Below are 18,031 nucleotides of genomic sequence, written 5' to 3'. Positions count from 1 at the left end.
CCCAAAGCGACTCAGGCTATGAGGGACGCCGTAGTGAAGGGCTCCAGAGATTTCGACCACCTGGGGTTCTTTAACTTGCACTGACATCGCACAGCACACGGGCCTCTAGAATTTCGCCTCCATCCAAATTCGACCGTCGCGGCCGCGATCGAACCCAGGTCTTTCGGGCCGGCAGCCGAGCGCCATAACCACTCAGCCACCGCGGCGGCTCCCGTGTGACAGAGGTATTTTCACGTGGTCGATTTCAAATGCGCATTACACTTTTCGACCCACGCTATATAAAAGGTTTGTGTTGCGATACGGGATCGCCATCGATAAATTGTGTGTTTTAAACGGAACGTGTTGCGAGTGACTTTTGGAAAATTACGCTTTCGAAGTAATTAATGCACATGTTCTTCCGGAAAAGACAGTACAAGAACAATAGAATACCTCATATTATCTGGTACACGTACAAAATACGTTCAGGCAGCATAACAAACGACTAGCTACAATGTTCTTAGCTCAAGAAACATCAAAATTAATCCTGCAGGCAAAAGGGAACAACCTACCAGAAAAACGAGGCGACGCGTTGAAAAGCGCTGTGAGGTGGGCGTAGCCAGCGGCACATGACCGGCGCAGCACCAACTTCTATATGGAAATGTTGCGCTTGGATGCAACCCGGTCTCAAGGTGCACGTTTTCTCGTTCCCGAAAGCCGACGAAGCAAGCAAAGCATGGATAAATGCAATTCCACGCGATAACCTGGTCGTGTCACTGAACTCCAGGGTAAGAATATTTTGATGCATATTATTTTCCAAGCAGGTTGCTTCTACCCTTAGGGTTGAAAGCCTTGCTTAAAACTCTTTTGTGGCACGTAAAGGATAAATGCGTGACGAATAGCCCACGATGTCAACTAGGCGTACTTGTATTAGGATATATTTCTTTTGTTCCGGTGTGGGAGCGTCACTTTAAAGCCGAAGACATCGTTCGAGAAGCAAGCTATACTGACTGGCCGCACAGTGACCGCGTCGCGCTCACGTTTGAGGCTTCGACCTGAGGCCGTACCGACGGTGTTCCCTGATTGCCCAAGCTACCTGTCCAGAGACGGTACTAGACGAGAGGACCCAGAGAGCAAGCGAATGCGCTTAGACGCCGCTACCCTTGACTCAAGTGCTCGCGGAGTCGATTATCACTGCCCAGAATGAGGACGAAGCAGACAAGCTTTGCGATATAAAAGCTTCGTTCGAGGCAAGCAGCTGACACTTTGGCATGTCATCGAATGCAATGAACGCGTCATTTTGGGTAACATATGTGACGATGAGGCTCCATGGATTAAATAATCTGTTGTTGAAAAAAAACGACCTAACTGTGACAGTAAACGTGGTAAAAGCACCAGTGAGGCGGCTCGGGTCCAAAGTGCTAGTTCCGTCGGCGGTCGACCGCAAACGACGGCTGCTGGATTTGCTTGAGGGAGTCGAGGGAGTTCGACAGTGCCGTGAGTTCAAGTTCTGAAAGCTCAGACGTGGGCATCTGCGAGACTGTCGTTTCTCTTCTGAGCAAAATATCCGCACCGCAAGGAGACGATCACTCCCCGACCATTCAGCGGCTGGCCGAGCGAGTGAAGCTAATGTCAACAAGAAAACAGCGACGGCGCAACTCTGCTGACTTCATGGTTTACTGCTGCATACTTTTTACTATATTGCCTCGTGCATACAAGTGCATGCGCAGTCACGGCAGCATCATCATGCCACACACAAGGACTATTAGGTCAATATGTTCATGAGAGCAGCAAGACAGCCCTTACAAAAATGAACATGGAATCTTTGTTGAGTTTTCATGGGGTTCTTATGGACTCATCAGGATGTCAACAGAAACTCCGGTTCTGTAGAGAGACCTCCATTAAAACCACACGAAGCGTTTGATGCGCTTTTACATTAGAAATTTAGTCCATACAAAGTCGACAAAGATATTGATGTATTTTCACCACAGAAATTCATCCAACACAAATTCCTGAGATATATTTCATGTGATTTCACTACAGAAATTCAGTCCACACGAACACATCAAAGTTCTTGATGTACTTTCATTACAGAAATTCAATAAATATAAATTCTTCAGATATTTTTGACGTGATTTAACTATACAAATTCAGTCCACACGAACACATCAAAGTTCTTGATGTACTTTCAATACAGATATTCATTCAGTATAAATTCCTCACATATTTTTCATGTGATTTCACTATAGAAATTCAGTCTACACGAACGCATCAAAGTTCTTGATGTAATTTCATACAGGAATTCATTCAATATAAATTCCTCAGAAATATTTCATGTGATTCTACTATAGAAATTCATTCCGCACCAACACATCAAAGTTCTTGATGTACTTTCAATACAGAAGTGCAGCTTGTCAAAACAGCGCGCCAGCTCAACGTCACTCAGCGAAATGCGGCAGCCGAAATATTAGCAAGAGAGGTGGTTGCCAGAGCTAACCTTCGCGGGCCTTCGCTAATTCCCGCGAGGGGAGAGGCACTTGAACTTCCTTGGTTGTCCAGTCCGCGGGCCAACAGCCCGCCTCTCGATTTGGTGACGCACAAACACGTGATGCGCGGGCCGCGGGCGAACAGTCCGTCGTGTGAATCGGCCACACCGGGCTAAATGACCTGTTCGTTCCTAGGCGGAACGTTTGAGAGCATTGCAATCGCGGAGCGCAAGCGGGCATGTCACGGGGTATTTTTTTCTTATTTCGCGGGTATCTGCAGAGTGAAAAAAAGTCGATACGTAATAGATGGAAAGTTACAAACTGTTCAACTGGACGTTTCGTGGACCGTTCCACAACATGCTCCAAGTTTCCTGGAGTGTCGGGACAACCGTTTAGATACAGCCTTTCCTCCATGGTCTCCCGAGAAATCAAATGACATCGTGGACAGTTTGTAACGATATTTGTTACCGTTTTAAAATAAATTCTCAAAACTCATACCTGATCAATGTACTCTGCGGCATTAATCTATTTTCTGGTGATCATATGGATGAATTCACGGAGTACTTTACTGTTGATTAAAGATACAGATCCGCACGAGTACTACCGTTATGCGCTTATATAACATCCACATCGCAAAATTTTACATCACATCCACATCGCAAAATAAAATATCACATCCACGCCACAAAATCGAAGCTTACATCCATACCAGGAAATGCGACCTCAAATCCACATCACAAAATCGGAAATCACATCCAAATCTAAAAATCGGACGTCACATCCACATCAGGAAATCGGATGTGAATCCACATCAGGAAACCGGACACCACAACCACATCAGAAAATCACATCACATCCACATCACAAAATCATACATCACATCCACATCACAAAATCGGACATCACATTAACATCACAAAATCAGACACCACATCTGCATCACAAAATCGGGCCTCACATCCACATCACAAAATCGGACATCACATCCACATCACAAAATCGGTCATCACACCAACATCACAAAATCGGCTTCAAATTACCTGCAGACTTTCCACAAAAAATCGTTAACAAAAATCCCTCAAATGAATTCATCATATCCTCATCAGACGTTTATTCAGCACGCGCACATCAGACAATCGGCGGCAAATTTTCTGGAAACATTCTACAAAACATCATCACAAGTCTTCACCAGAAACTCCTCAGAGGATGCATCATACCCTCATCAGACGTTTATTCAGCACGTGCACATCAGACAATCGGCGGCAAATTTTCTGGAAACATTCCACAAAAAATCATCACAAGTCTTCACCAGAAACTCCTCAGAGGATGCATCATATCCTCATCAGACAATTAGTCAGCACGTGCACATCAGACAATCGGCGGCAAATTTTCTGGAAGGTTTCGACAAGGCCTCCACACAAACATCAACATGAACACCACAGAAATTATGTTTTGTGTGATGCGAATGAGCAATAAAGATTCTGCAGAAACTCCATAATTTGTGTGATGCGAATGAGCAATAAAGATTCTGCAGAAACTCCATAATTTTTTTCGTAAGGGAGCACATTCCTCCGCTACATGGCCAAGAAGATATCCAAGTTCAATGGGCAGCAAAGCTACATGACTTTGATGGTGTATGAAATTCACCTAAAGCCCTTTTTTGACTACAAGGGAGGAAACATCGCTGGAGTCGCGCTGAACAACGCGGAAGCAGCAAGCAGTGCATTTGTATTTATGGTACATAGCCTCATGGGCAAGTTTAAGGAGGTAGCACACATTGTACCCGTGCATAAGGCTAATTAGGAATTTCTGCACAAGGTTTTAAAAGACGTCACTCGCGGCTTAGAAAAAATTGGATACGAAGTCATGTGCGTTGTGACTGACAACAACGCTGTAAATCGAAGTGCGATGATGCCTTTTAAGTACTCTGTGACCAAGACCCCCCCAATCTGCACCAAAAACAAAATCACTGGCAAATGATTTCGTTTTTCCGCACCCATCAGATTCCCACCGACCATTGTTCTTTGTCATTGACCCAGTGCACTTACTGAAGTGCGTGCGCAACAACTGGTTAAAACAAAATGGCCAGTGTTTCTGGTTCCCTGAGTTTGAACCAAGCACAACGGGGGAGCGGCGCATGCATTATGCGTTTTTTAAGACCATCAAAGACGCATATAATTATGAGAGGGGGAGCAGTCGCTCCGATACGGCTGCACTATGTCCAGGAAAGCTGTTTCTCCAACAGGCATTAAGAAACAGAATGTTAAACTTGCGTTGCAGGTATTCAGTGAGTCAGGACCGAACGTACTTCGAGTGATTGGAGCCAAGCACAACCTACGAAGAAACCGCCAGTTTCATAGATATAATCGTAAAATGGTGGAAAGTTGTCAATGTCAAAACTCCTTTCAAAGGACTGAGACTAAGGGATGAATGTCAAAAATCTGTCTACCCTTCTCCATTCGACTCGAGGCTTTCCTTTTTGAGCCATTTCTGGGGCTGGTTGGAGGAATGGAAAGAAAGGCTGGCGGATGCCTGCAAGTGGTCTGATGAAACTCACGGCGCTCTTATCCAGACGACTCAAGCATTTATTGAAATTGCAAGATACTGCTTCGCGGAGCTCAAGATGTCCTTTGTGCTTCTTGGGAAGTTCCAGACCGACCTTCTAGAAGACCGCTTTGCATGTTACCGACAACTGGCTGGTTCGCAATATCATTTGACCGTAAGGCAAATCTATGAATGTGAGAACAAGTTGCGACTACAAAGCACACTTCCAAAAATGAACGCGGTATTTGCAGTCGACAACGAGAAAAATCAAAATTGGGAAGAGCTGCAAGCGCAAGCACCCGTGCCAAGCGAATAATTCAACATTGTTGTGACCGAACAGCGCTGTCAAAACTGAAGGATGCCGTTCCAGTCATTGCATATGCGGCTGGTTACTCGGTGCACATCGCTCTGAAGAGGTTGAAATGCGACAAATGCAAAAAGCTCTTGACAGTTGACAAGACTGTCCCAGTTTCGCCCGAAAGTCACATGTAGAGTCTTGTCAAAGAAATTGACGGGGGAGGCCTGGTTTATCCAGCAATGCGAGCTGTGAATGCTCACAATTACGTTGTGGTGGAAGAGCTGTCCGAGCGTGCGGAATTTCTAAAGGTCCAGAACCAGCACCAAGTGGCTACGGAACTCACAGCTCAGCGATGAGGAGCCTTTAGACTTGGACGTCTGCGAAAATGGGCACACGAGTGAGATAGTGCTGAAATATGCGTTGTGGTGCAGTACAAACATTCTCCTCAAAAATATGTGCCGACGATTAAATGACAAGGTGTCTGACCCGGACAACAAGACTAAGAAGCGGAAGCTGCAAGCTCTGACAAATAAATGCATAAAACATGTATAAGCATGTAGCAAACACGTGGCTCTCTGTTGTGTTTTTCTGACCGATTTTAGAGATGATACTGCACTCGTAGCCGAGAAACAGATAAAAAGAAGTCAGATGCGCGCACTATTACACGGGTTGCACTGTAGCGCTCCTTCAACTGCGCCGGACGGCGGCCCCACCCGGCCTACGTCACGCAGGCAGCCCCCGGCCTTGAGCCGGTCTAGGTGGCGTTCGCGCACTGCGGGTCGTCCGGTGGGGTGAGGGCTTCGCCTTCGGTTCACCGACGACTCCGGCGCGACGGGAGCGCATGCTCTGCTGACCTTGATGGGTCTATGTCTTTTAAAATAAAAATCAGTTGATAGTCCAGTCGTTGTGGCGTGAACACTCCTTCTTTTGTCCCTTGTGAGTGGTTATTTTCAATTTACAACGTACCGACTGGCCCGCACTTCTGCTGCGTTGACCAAGAGCGCCCCGAATGTTTTCATCTTTCTGGGCCGAAAGTGAATAGATGACAGTAGGAGACCACAGAAAAGATGCGCCACGAGGGCGCATGCTAGCATTCAAACTGCGAGCGCCTGAAACGGGCTAAGGAAGTACCCTCATTCAGCCGCTCGGTTCGCTACTCATTTGGACCGCAGAGCCCTATGAGAGTGTCCGCTCTTTATGAACCCATTTCTCTATGGTGTAACGAAGTCATAGCTAGCAACCTGTAGCAGCGCAGTAAAGCCTCAACTCCATGTACGCGGAAACTCACGCGAAGGCGAGGCGGCAAGCGACGGTGTCGCGCGAAACATTTTTGCCGTGTCGCTTGTCTCGTCGCTCGGATCTGCACCGACAGAAAATTTCGCTCGTCGCCCAACAGTCGTCCACGTGATTGGCCACTCAGAGCCCAAGACAGGCGTTTCCGGTTTGTCCATGGTTTGTCACAGCTTCTCCTCCGAGATCCGAGATCGCCTCAACGACCGTCGCCTCAACAAGCGCGTCGTCTTGGTCGTCGCCACCGCCGAGAAAATATTTGCTTTGCTGCAGCTGTGAGCCAGACCCGCATGATTTAAATAATTAAAACAATCTACTTGCTGGGTGCGGAGGGCTAACAGCATTTGGAGCGGGCTACGCAAGAGGGCGTACTGCAGGGAGAGATGCGTGTCGAGCCGCGGGTACCGGCACGCGATCCACCGTGCCGCTGCGCTCCAATTGTGCAGAAACACTCGCGGCGCGCATTCTCACTGGTAAATTATAGTTTGCTCACTTACAATCAAACTGCGGTGACAGTTTCTGGGAGTGTTTTTACTAAGCCGGAGTGCACAGGCACCGAACGAAAGCACACCTCCCCCGTGAACCCGTCATGTGACTTCGTCTCCGCAAGCACGCCGGCTTGGTTATCTCCACTGCCGTAGAGGGAATATTTTTTTTGCCATTACTATGGGGCACACTTACAAAATTTTAAGAGAGAACTGGCTACGGGCGTGTTTCAATTTCAATTTATTTTCCATGTATACATGGTGAGGGTCGAGGGAAAAAAGCCAGAATTTTTGGCTTGACATGCCTCTCGGCCCCCTACATTGCAGGGCAGCAGGCAACATACATACACGAAAATCATCAGAAAAAACAATGAGTAAATGAAGCGTATACAAAAAATGATAACAAAAAAAGCAACAGAAAAATATGCTGCAAAAAAAACGTGTCATTGATTATTCAAATCAGGTCAACACTTTATGCAACGAAACAGATAAGGAAGTAGTGAAAGCGTGATGAAATCTAAAAAGTAGCGCATACATCCTGTATATTTTTGCGGCATGCTCGTTATACATCAAATTTTGCGGCATGAAACTTATTTAAAAGACGGGGCAGCGTGTTTGCTAGGCTATATGTACCATATATTGTGCGACATGTTGGAATATGCTACAGTTCGCTGTGTCTGATAGGGTAAACTTGTACATTTAGCGAAAGGTGCGCCGTGTCACGCAAGTAATTCACATTTTGTCTTAGGTCCTTCTTATATATTTTAGCCAGCCTAACATTATACATTTCAGATACTTTTACGGCCTTGAACTGGCGGAATAAGTCGCATGTGTTTATCTCTGAACCGACGTTTAGTATTGCACGTAGAGCCTTCTTCTGTAAAACGTAAATCTTATTTTTATTGGTAACTGTAGTTGTCTCCCCCAAACTAAGTGCGCATAGTTTACTTGGGACATAAAGAGCGAATTACACAGAAGTATTTTAAATTTGCATGAGAGTAAGTGATGATGCCGGTTAATGATACCTGTGACACGAGAAATATTACTGATGACAGCGTTAACATGATTGTCCCAGCTTAGCTGGCTGTTGAAATATACCCCTAATATTTTAATATTGTCTACAATTTCTATCGTTTCCAGACCTAGCTTAAGATCGCATGGTAGAATAGTGTTTTTATTTTTTTGGTTTGAATATAACAGCCTTAGTTTTAGTTGGAGTGGAGTGGCGAAACCAAAAATTTCAAAGAAAGAATTCGGCAACATAAAAACGACTTCCGCAAATTCGCAAGAGAACGCAATCCAGTAGCCGAACATTCCCAGGACTCCGACCATAGAATCAACTTTGAAGAAACCCGCATCCTCGGAACCGAAGCAAATTACCACAAGAGGTTCCTTCTGGAATCCTTCCATATCCAAACCACCCCAAACAATATCAACCGCACAAAAGGAAACCTGCCCCCAGTATATGCCCAGGGACTTCGCTCTTCAACGCAACCAAAAAAAAAGTCGCCATTGAGCACCTCCCTGCAGTGCGCCAGCGTGACTAACAGCCTAAACCCCCTCCCGCTCCCCTCCCCCTCCCCCGCGCCTTTCGCGACACAGCTGGCGTTCTTTTCACCCCCCTCCCCTCCATACTTAAAAGACGCTAGCTACTGCCCTCAGTCACCCCTGATGAAGGAGCCGAGTCGGCTTCGAAACATTGGGTTAAGGTTAACAGTTTTGGTTGCAGATGTGCAGTTTCTTATATGGTAGATGCAATGGCCAAAGCCCAGGAGGTGGTGGGGGGCAGTATGAATGGCGAACACCTTGTCGTTATCCATGCTGGTCATCTCAGCGATGTGCTGAAGGGGAGGAGCCAGAATCTCGAGAAGCAGTTAGAAGTCTGGATGCGTAGGCTTAGAGAGGCCTCTGAGAGTGTCCATGTGACCATATGCACAATCCCAGAGGTCCAGAGGCAGGCTAGCGAAACGGAAAGGACGATCGTTGAGGCTAACCGTGTAATTAGGTTAATGAGTCTACGACCAAGACACGGGGCAATGGAAGTTAACAGGGACGTGTGCGAGGTCAGGCTTCACCCATTTGCACAGGATGGCATTCACTGCGGTGGTGCCAATGGCAAGAGGGTGGGTAGTAGGATAGGTCGCCAGGCAACAGCTTTCTTGGTGGGACCCAGAGCTCTGAGGGAACCAGTGTAGAGAAGGAAGAATTAAGATCAAAGGGACAATGGAACCATAGGGGAAGAAAGAGACGCAAGCGCCAGGGCCAAGTTAATTCAGATATATGTTTTATTAACATGCAAGGTGGCAGGAATAGACTGAAATGGGAGGACATAGAAGAACAGTTAAAGCAGGAGTAATTAATGGTATATGGTTTAGTGGAAACGCATCTTAGAGACATGGAGCAACCACCCAGTAACCCAGACTACGCATGGGAATATTGCAATAGAACAGAAGGCAGCAGAAAGGGGGGTCGAATTGGGGCATTCATTCATAAAAGTAAGAATTTTCAAAGGGCTAAACTGTGATGCAAGAAACATTTATGGCTAAAAGGAAGAGTGGCAGGGGAGCAAACACTCCTTGGCTTTGTATACCTGTGGACAGGAGCTAGTAGTAAGTGTTTATTGAAAAGAATAAAAATGGAAAGTAAAAGATTTTGCTTACCCCGGCATCTGCATCACTGTGGCAGCGGCACCTGAGCTGGAGCAGCGGAAATAAAGGATAGCAGGCAGTATGAAGAAGTGGAATGAAAGAGGGGAGAGGACAACAAGGAAGGACATAGGGAGTGGTCATATATACACTATTTACAAAGGGTAACTATAAAGTTGTCCAGGTTCAGCGCATATACAGTCAAGAAGGAAAAAATAAAAACACACGCGCACACTACAGCTGGGGTTAATCGTCCCAGGTAGTGAACGCGGAACGTTTGGCCACTGCGCGTCACTACCTGGCGCAAAACAGACGGGACGTCAAGCCCGCCTGTTCGAGAAATGCACAGAGGCTCACCATGGTTCGCTCACGGGTGCGCGCACTGCCCTGCGGCCACAGTAGCGTCTTGAGCGAGTCAGGGAGTACGCCCAGCGCCCTGTAGGCCGCGAGCATATCCCGACGAGCGTCAGCGAACGCGGCACAGCCAGGGAGCAGGTGCTCCAGTGTCTCCACTGCACCGAATCCATCACACACATCACTCGTCGCGAGTCCGTGACGCACCCGTCTTTCCCCAGGCCACACGCAGCCGATGCGCACGCGGAGGATCATTGCGCGTTGCGACCGCGAAAGAGCGCGGCAGCCGTTGATGCTGGCGATGCGCTCACCTCCGGCGATGCGTGGGTCGGGGTGCTGCCCTCAGAGGTGGTCGTCTCAGGAGCTAATGCCAAGGAGGAAAACAGGAAAATGTTAGGATGTATGGCAAGCGACATTGATGAGCTAGGAGTACAGGGCGTGATAATTATATTAGGCGACATGAACACACATACAGAGGACCTGGATGGGTACACAGATTCGACAGGAAGCATGCTGCAGGACATGTGTGACAGGCATAATTTAGCTTTCTGCAGCAGTACCGAGAAGTGTGCAGGGCTCATAACATGTGAGGCAGGGAGTCTGCACTCGACGATAGGTTATGCACTAATGTGACAGAGGATGTATAATAGATTAGGGGTAATGAGCATAGATGAACATGGTTCCAGAAGTCTAAGTAGGACCACAAGCGTATCAAGTTGAGTTTCAGAAGAGAAACCAATGTAGGACTGAAGCGACATGAACAATCAGAGGGGAATTTTTACTCAGAAAAGCAATTGGAAGCAGCAGGCAAACAAAATGAGCAAGTAATTTTTGAAGATAGTGAAACAGAATGGACTTACACCAAATTAACTCGATTACTGGAGCTAGAGCTATAGCTAAGGTGCGAGTAAAGCTATAAGGGGAAAAGACGCAAACCAAAGAGTTGCTGGGATGAAGAGGTCAAGAGAGCGATAGAGAAACGTCAGAAAGCGTCCAGGAAGCACAGATATTCCATGCAAGAAGAGGGGGGAAACAGAAGCTGAATTACACATAAAATGGGATACCTTCATAAAGTGTAGAAGGGAAGCATCATATTTGATAAATGAGAAAATTAGAAGAAAGGGTGCCCAATGGATGTCAAAAGTAAATAAAAAGGACCGAAAAGCAGCTCAAAAATCCTGGAAACATCCAAATGCAATGAGTAATAAGACTAGACTAGAGCAAAGGTTTGTTGTTACAGATCAGGATATTCGACTAAAAGGGCATGAAGCGATAAAACACGTAAGAACAAGGATGACACAAAAATTTAAATAAAGAAGTTTTGCACATGATTTATCGAAGGAGGATAGACCGGTTACTGCAATAGCTTCACTTGAGGAAAGAGAGTGGGAAAGGGCAGAGAAGAAGGTTCCTAGTGGCACGTCAACAGGACCAGATGGTATTCCGATTATGTTAATAAAGAAACTGGGACCAAAATCCAAGCAAACACTATTACAGGTAGTGATTAAAATGATACTGGATGGGAAAGTCCCGGATGAATGGCGATTAAGTTAAATGAACATGATATATAAGGGAAAGGGGGACAAAGCTGACGTAAATAACTACCGTCCCGTAACAGTGACATCTGTCGTTTACAGGGTGGTAATGCAGATTATAAAGGACAGATTGCAGGCTTGGGTAGAGAAAGAGGGGGCGCTAGGGGAGCTACAAAATGGGTTCCGGAAACAACGGAAGTTGGAGGACAATCTGTTTTCATTGACGCAGTGTATAGAGATTGCGGAAAAGGAACTAAAGTCCCTATGGCTAGCATTTCTGGATATTAAGGGAGCCTACGACAACGTTAATCTCTGTGGGACATACTGGGCACATTGTATGTGGAAGATGGAGTAATTTATCTTTTAAAAGATACATATAAAGGTACCAGAGTACATAGAAAATGGGGAAAAATGCGTCACAGCCTGTAGAGATACAGCGGGGGCTTAGGCATGGATGTCCTCTGTCTCCTTTGTAGTTCATGTTGTACTTGCAAGGGTTGGAGACCAAACTAGATAGGAGCGGACTAGGCTTCAACCTTTTGTTTTTTCAAGAAAGTAGAATGGATTAAATAGTCATTACAGGGACTAATATACGCCGATGATATAGTGCTAATGGCTGACAACAAGGAAGACCTACAGAAGTTGTTAGACATATGCAGTACAGAGGGAGATCGATTAGGCTTCAAGTATAGTAAGGAAAAATCTGCAGTCATGATATTTAACGATGAGGTCGGCGAGCATAGAATACAGGAGTTCACGCTAGAAGTAGTAGATGAGTACAAGTATCTTGGGGTGTGGATAAATAACAGTGCTGAGTATCTGACAGAGCATGAAAAATATGTAATGAATAAAGCTAGTAGGAATGCAGCTGTGGCACTGTGGAATTACAATTGGTATGAAGTGGTAAGAGTGTTCTGGAAAGGGGTGGTGGTTCCTAGCCTGACTTTCGGTAATGCGGTCCTGTGCATGAGACCAGCTGTTCAAGCAAGGTTAGAAATTAAACAACGTGGCGTATGGAGGCTAATGAATTGAAGGAGTGTACGATGGGGGGCTAGTTGGTAATCCATGAATTAAAAACGAAAACCACGCAAAGGACGATACACAGGGAAGAAGTAGACAGGACGAGCGCGGACTTGCAACTGTTTATTGAAACACATCTTCCTTCCATCACCAACCCAACGCATGCGCAACAAGCAAACTCTATCTTATCGACTTCAAGAACTTCAGTTCCTTCTTGTATACAGATAGACCGAAGCCTCGCTTATACACTTCTCGGGCCCATATCTATCAATCTGCCAGGCTTCGATGACCTCACGTGTTTTCTGGTCTTTGGCCCTTCCGATTATCTTTGTACGCTCAAAGACTGGCGTGCATTTATTGTCACAAGAAAGACAGTGTTTGGGCAAATGCATGCCGCTGTGAGAGCCCAACGAATTTTTGTGTTCTTGTAGGCGCTTATTATTGCAGCGTCCCGTTTGTCCCACGTAAACTGAGCCGCAACTAAGCTGGATTTCATACACTACTTCCATTCGACAGGACACAAACTTGATTTTGTGGTTTACACCAGAGCCTGCTTTTGTTCTCGTTTCATTGTTAGTGCGCACAAACGGGACAGCTTACAAGGCGCCGAAAAGAAGATTTCCACACCGAATTTTCTTGCCACCCTCTTCAGGCCATGCGAGGTCTTATGTATATAGGGCAGTACTTCAAATTTCCGCCTCTCACGAATGCCAGATTCTCGAGCACTAGAAGTTGGGATGATGATTTTCAACAGAGACCCGGCAGCGGCCTGCAGAAGCGACGAGGGAAACCAAGCACAACTTAGGCGTGCGACTTGAGCGGAAAAGCTGAGTGAAACCTTGTGAAAACAGGACTTCAGTAATGATGACCTCAAGCAGGATGAAGCAATTCCTCTCTTAATAAGCTTAGAGTGACAGGAGTCATAGGGTAAAAGGGCCTTTTTTGTTCTAGGCATGTACATCCAACACAAGTGGTCCGGTTCACTGAAAAACAGTCTCATGTCCAAGAACTGTAAGCAAGAATTCTCAGGCAATTCTACGGTATAATTCAAACTGGGAGCCTTAGATTTAAAAGACGTTAAAACTTCATTCGTGACCTCGTGTGGGTTGTCATTGGGATTCATTTTTAAGAGTATTAAAAAGTCGTCTACGTATCGGAAAACTCGCGCGATGCGGTCGTCAGTTAGCGCCCGTGAGAGTGAACAGTCAACTTCCGCTAAATATATTTCAGTGAGAACAGGTGCAACACTCGACCCTATACAAATGCCTCGTTTTTGCACATAGAATTTATCCTGAAAACTCACTAGCGTTGAGGAGAGATACACATTCAACAGTTCCATGAAACCTTCTATCGAAATGCCGCAGGCATTTTGGAGCCCCACAACCCCCAAACGCTCTATACAGTTGCTGACCGCCATGAGCAGTTCGTTGTGAGGAACCGAATAAAACTGCTCCTCAACGTCAACCGAGAAGCCATAATTAACACCTGGCATGCTCTCTTTGAAAATTTTCACAATGCCGTCCGAGCTGGTGGTCTTGTAGGGGTCTTCAGGTGACAGACTCTTCAGGTGTCTTTGAAGGTATCGGCTAACAACTGCCTGCCAGGTTCCTCTCTCCGTTACGATTGCTCTAAAGGGGCATTCCAACTTATGACTCTTTGCACTAAAAAACACAGTGAGCACATGTACCTTGTTACTCATCACTTCATTCTTCATCCGCTCAAGCTTCAAATCATCTAAAAGCGCAACCGCTTTGGCCTTCGCCTTCGTCGGCTTCACATCCGCAACTCGGAAGTTCTTGTTGATCGCTGTTAGTGCCTTCTCCCCGAATAGTTTCCGCGGTAGGACCACGAAGCCGCCTTCTTTGTCGGACAAAAGAACCCGTAGCCCAGAATCACAAATTGAGCCAGCCACTCTTCTCAGCAGGGAAGTGCAGTCCTTCTTTTTCTGATAGGTGTTGCTCACTGAATCAACTCCTTCCGAAAGGCAGCACCCTTTCTCTTCCCCTTCTACCTTGTCAGCGATCCTGTGAACCGAAGCCAAAAGCTCAGGCTTGCTGAGCGGAACTTTCAGGCTGAACTTAGGTCCCTTCCTGAGGACCCTTTCCAAACCTTCCTTTCCGATAAAGGAACCTAATTTCCGACCCTTTCCAACAAAGAAGGCGGCTTCGTGGTCCTACCGCGGAAACTATTCGGGGAGAAGGCACTAACAGCGATCAACAAGAACTTCCGAGTTGCGGATGTGAAGCCGACGAAGGCGAAGGCCAAAGCGGTTGCGCTTTTAGATGATTTGAACCTTGAGCGGATGAAGAATGAAGTGATGAGTAACAAGGTACATGTGCTCACTGTGTTTTTTAGTGCAAAGAGTCATAAGTTGGAATGCCCCTTTAGAGCAATCGTAACGGAGAGAGGAACCTGGCAGGCAGTTGTTAGCCGATACCTTCAAAGACACCTGAAGAGTCTGTCGCCTGAAGACCCCTACAAGACCAACAGCTCGGACGGCATTGTGAAAATTTTCAAAGAGAGCATGCCAGGTGTTAATTATGGCTTCTCGGTTGACATTGAGGAGCTGTTTTATTCGGTTCCTCACAACGAACTGCTCATGGCGGTCAGCAACTGTATAGAGCGTTTGGGGGTTGTGGGGTTCCAAAATGCCTGCGGCATTTCGATAGAAGGTTTCATGAAACTGTTGAATGTGTACCTCTCCTCAACGCTAGTGAGTTTTCAGGATAAATTCTATGTGCAAAAACGAGGCATTTGTATAGGGTCGAGTGTTGCACCTGTTCTCACTGAAATATATTTAGCGGAAGTTGACTGTTCACTCTCACGGGCGCTAACTGACGACCGCATCGCGCGAGTTTTCCGATACGTAGACGACTGTTTAATACTCTTAAAAATGAATCCCAATGACAACCCACAAGAGGTCACTAATGAAGTTTTAACGCCTTTTAAATCTAAGGCTCCCAGTTTGAATTTTACCGTAGAATTGCCTGAGAATTCTTGCTTACAGTTCTTGGACATGAGACTGTTTTTCAGTGAACCGGACCACTTGTGTTGGATGTACATGCCTAGAACAAAAAAGGCCCTTTTACCCTATGACTCCTGTCACTCTAAGCTTATTAAGAGAGGAATGGCTTCATCCTGCTTGAGGTCATCATTACTGAAGCCTTGTTTTCACAAGGTTTCACTCAGCTTTTCCGTTCAAGTCGCACGCCTAAGTTGTGCTGGGTTTCCCTCGTCGCTTCTGCAGGCCGCTGCCGGGTCTCTGTTGAAAATCGTCATCCCAACTTCTAGTGCTCGAGAATCTGGCATTCGTGAGAGGCGGAAATTTGAAGTACTGCCTTATATACATAAGACCTCGCATGGCCTGAAGAGGGTGGCAAGAAAATTCGGTGTGGAAATCTTCTTTTCGGCGCCTTGTAAGCTGTCCCGTTTGTGCGCGCTAACTAACAATGAAACGAGAACAAAAGCAGGCTCTGGTGTAAACCACAAAATCAAGTTTGTGTCCTGTCGAATGGGAGTAGTGTATGAAATCCCGCTTAGTTGCGGCTCAGTTTACGTGGGACAAACGGGACGCTGCATTAATAAGCGCCTACAAGAACACAAAAATTCGTTGGGCTCTCACAGCGGCATGCATTTGCCCAAACACTGTCTTTCTTGTGACAATAAATGCACGCCACTCTTTGAGCGTACGAAGAAAATCGGAAGGGCCAAAGACCAGAAAACACGTGAGGTCATCGAAGCCTGGCAGATTGATAGATATGGGCCCGAGAAGTGTGTAAGCGAGGCTTCGGTCTATCTGTACAAGAAGGAGCTGAAGTTCTTGAACTCGATAAGATAGAGTTTGCTTGTTGCGCATGCGTAGGGTTGGTGATGGAAGGAAGATGTGTTTCAATAAACAGTTGCAAGTCCGCGCACGTCCTGTCTACTTCTTCCCTGTGTATCGTCCTTTGCGTGGTTTTCGTTCTTAGTATGGAGGCTAGCTTTGGGAGCACATGGCAATACACCAAATCATGGAGTACAGGGTGATATGGGATGGGCGTCGTTCGTGAGCAGAGAAGCTAGCAGTAAGATAGCATTTGAGGAGCGATTGAGAAAAATAGGGGAAAAGCAGTGGGCTAGGAAAGTTTTCAGATACCTGTATATAAGGAATGTTGACACGAAATGGAGAAAGCGAACTAGAAAATTGACAAGCAAATATCTGGACAGCAGTAGGGTGGCAAATCAGCAATTATCGGTTAAGAAAAAGGTTAAAGAAACAGAGAGAGCTCTGTGGAAAACAGGAATGCTGACAAAATCAGCACTGGGAACATACAGGATTTTTAAACAGGAAATTGCAAAAGAAAATATCTATGATAATTGTAGGGGAAGCTCTTTGTTGTTTGAGGCCAGGACGGGTGTTTTGCGGACTAAGACATACAGAATCAGGTACCACGAGATAGACACGTTGTGCGTTGCGTGCGGAGAGGAGGACGAAACGGCTGAACACTTGATACTTTTCTGTAAAGGGCTTCACCCTACAGTGGAAAGCAGCGGGGCTGATTTATCCAAGGCATGTGTTTAAAAACGGTGAAGGGAAAGTAGATTTTTAGCGGGTAGAAGTAACCAAGCGAAGGTTATCTGATTGGTGGATAAAATTAACAGAAGAGTAAAATTTCATAAGTCATGGCTAGGTGGCTTGTGCCACTGCTCGATTTAAAGGGTTCAGCCGTAGCCATCCATCCTTGCAACCTAGCAGACGACACGCTGGCAGCACAGAATTTTCTTGTGACTGTCGCTGCAGAAAAAAGTATGCCGTGTGGTGCGCTGCGTCTGATGGTGTTTGTGTGGTGTGTTTTGTGTTGCCGTTTGACAAGTGACGCGTCTATGACTGCAGTTGCTGGAGGGAGTAGCCAGCGAAAATGCATTGCTGTTGCGCTCCGTTTTGCATGTCCAGTCAGCGAAACAAGAAGCCCGGCGTTTCGTTTCATGAAATTCCTGTCGACTTAGAACTCCGGGAAAGACGGCTCAAGGTAATTTGAAGAAAAAGCTGGCGGACAAACACAACATCAAATTATTCTGCAGTTTGCAGCTTGCATTTACAGCCAAGGAAATGCTACTGTAGACAGTTTGACTGCCCATCAAGACTAGGGTGGACTCTTTTACCCGACGTCAGCGCTCCTAAAAGTGTTACAGGTCCTCAAGAAGTTCGTCGATATCATGCTCAAAGACCGAACGCACCTTCAAAGACCACTAGACACATGCTTGCTCCACAACTAGTGTGAATAAAATCGCGGGTTCGCCTGCAGTCCTCACCTGTGAGAACAAGGACAGCGGCCACAGGGAAGCACTACTGCAGATTATATGCAAGAAGTTCACCAAACCGTTGCAAACAAGCCATGCACTTGACGTAACGGACAAG

At 46.3% G+C, this 18,031-nt stretch overlaps 2 pseudogenes; both read left to right on the top strand.

Annotated features, from left to right (window-relative positions):
• The first annotated feature begins 650 nt into the window (after positions 1-650).
• Positions 651-1,761, top strand: LOC144120384 (uncharacterized; annotated as a pseudogene).
• A 2,838-nt stretch (positions 1,762-4,599) lies between these two features.
• LOC144120383 (uncharacterized) lies at positions 4,600-5,660 on the top strand (annotated as a pseudogene).
• The last annotated feature ends 12,371 nt before the right edge of the window (positions 5,661-18,031 follow it).

The sequence above is a fragment of the Amblyomma americanum genome, chromosome 2, assembly GCF_052857255.1.
Source record: "Amblyomma americanum isolate KBUSLIRL-KWMA chromosome 2, ASM5285725v1, whole genome shotgun sequence".
In the NCBI taxonomy this organism is placed as follows: domain Eukaryota; kingdom Metazoa; phylum Arthropoda; class Arachnida; order Ixodida; family Ixodidae; genus Amblyomma; species Amblyomma americanum.
The sequence above is the reverse complement of the archived record's forward strand: the minus strand, read 5'-3'. Positions and strand labels throughout refer to the sequence as shown.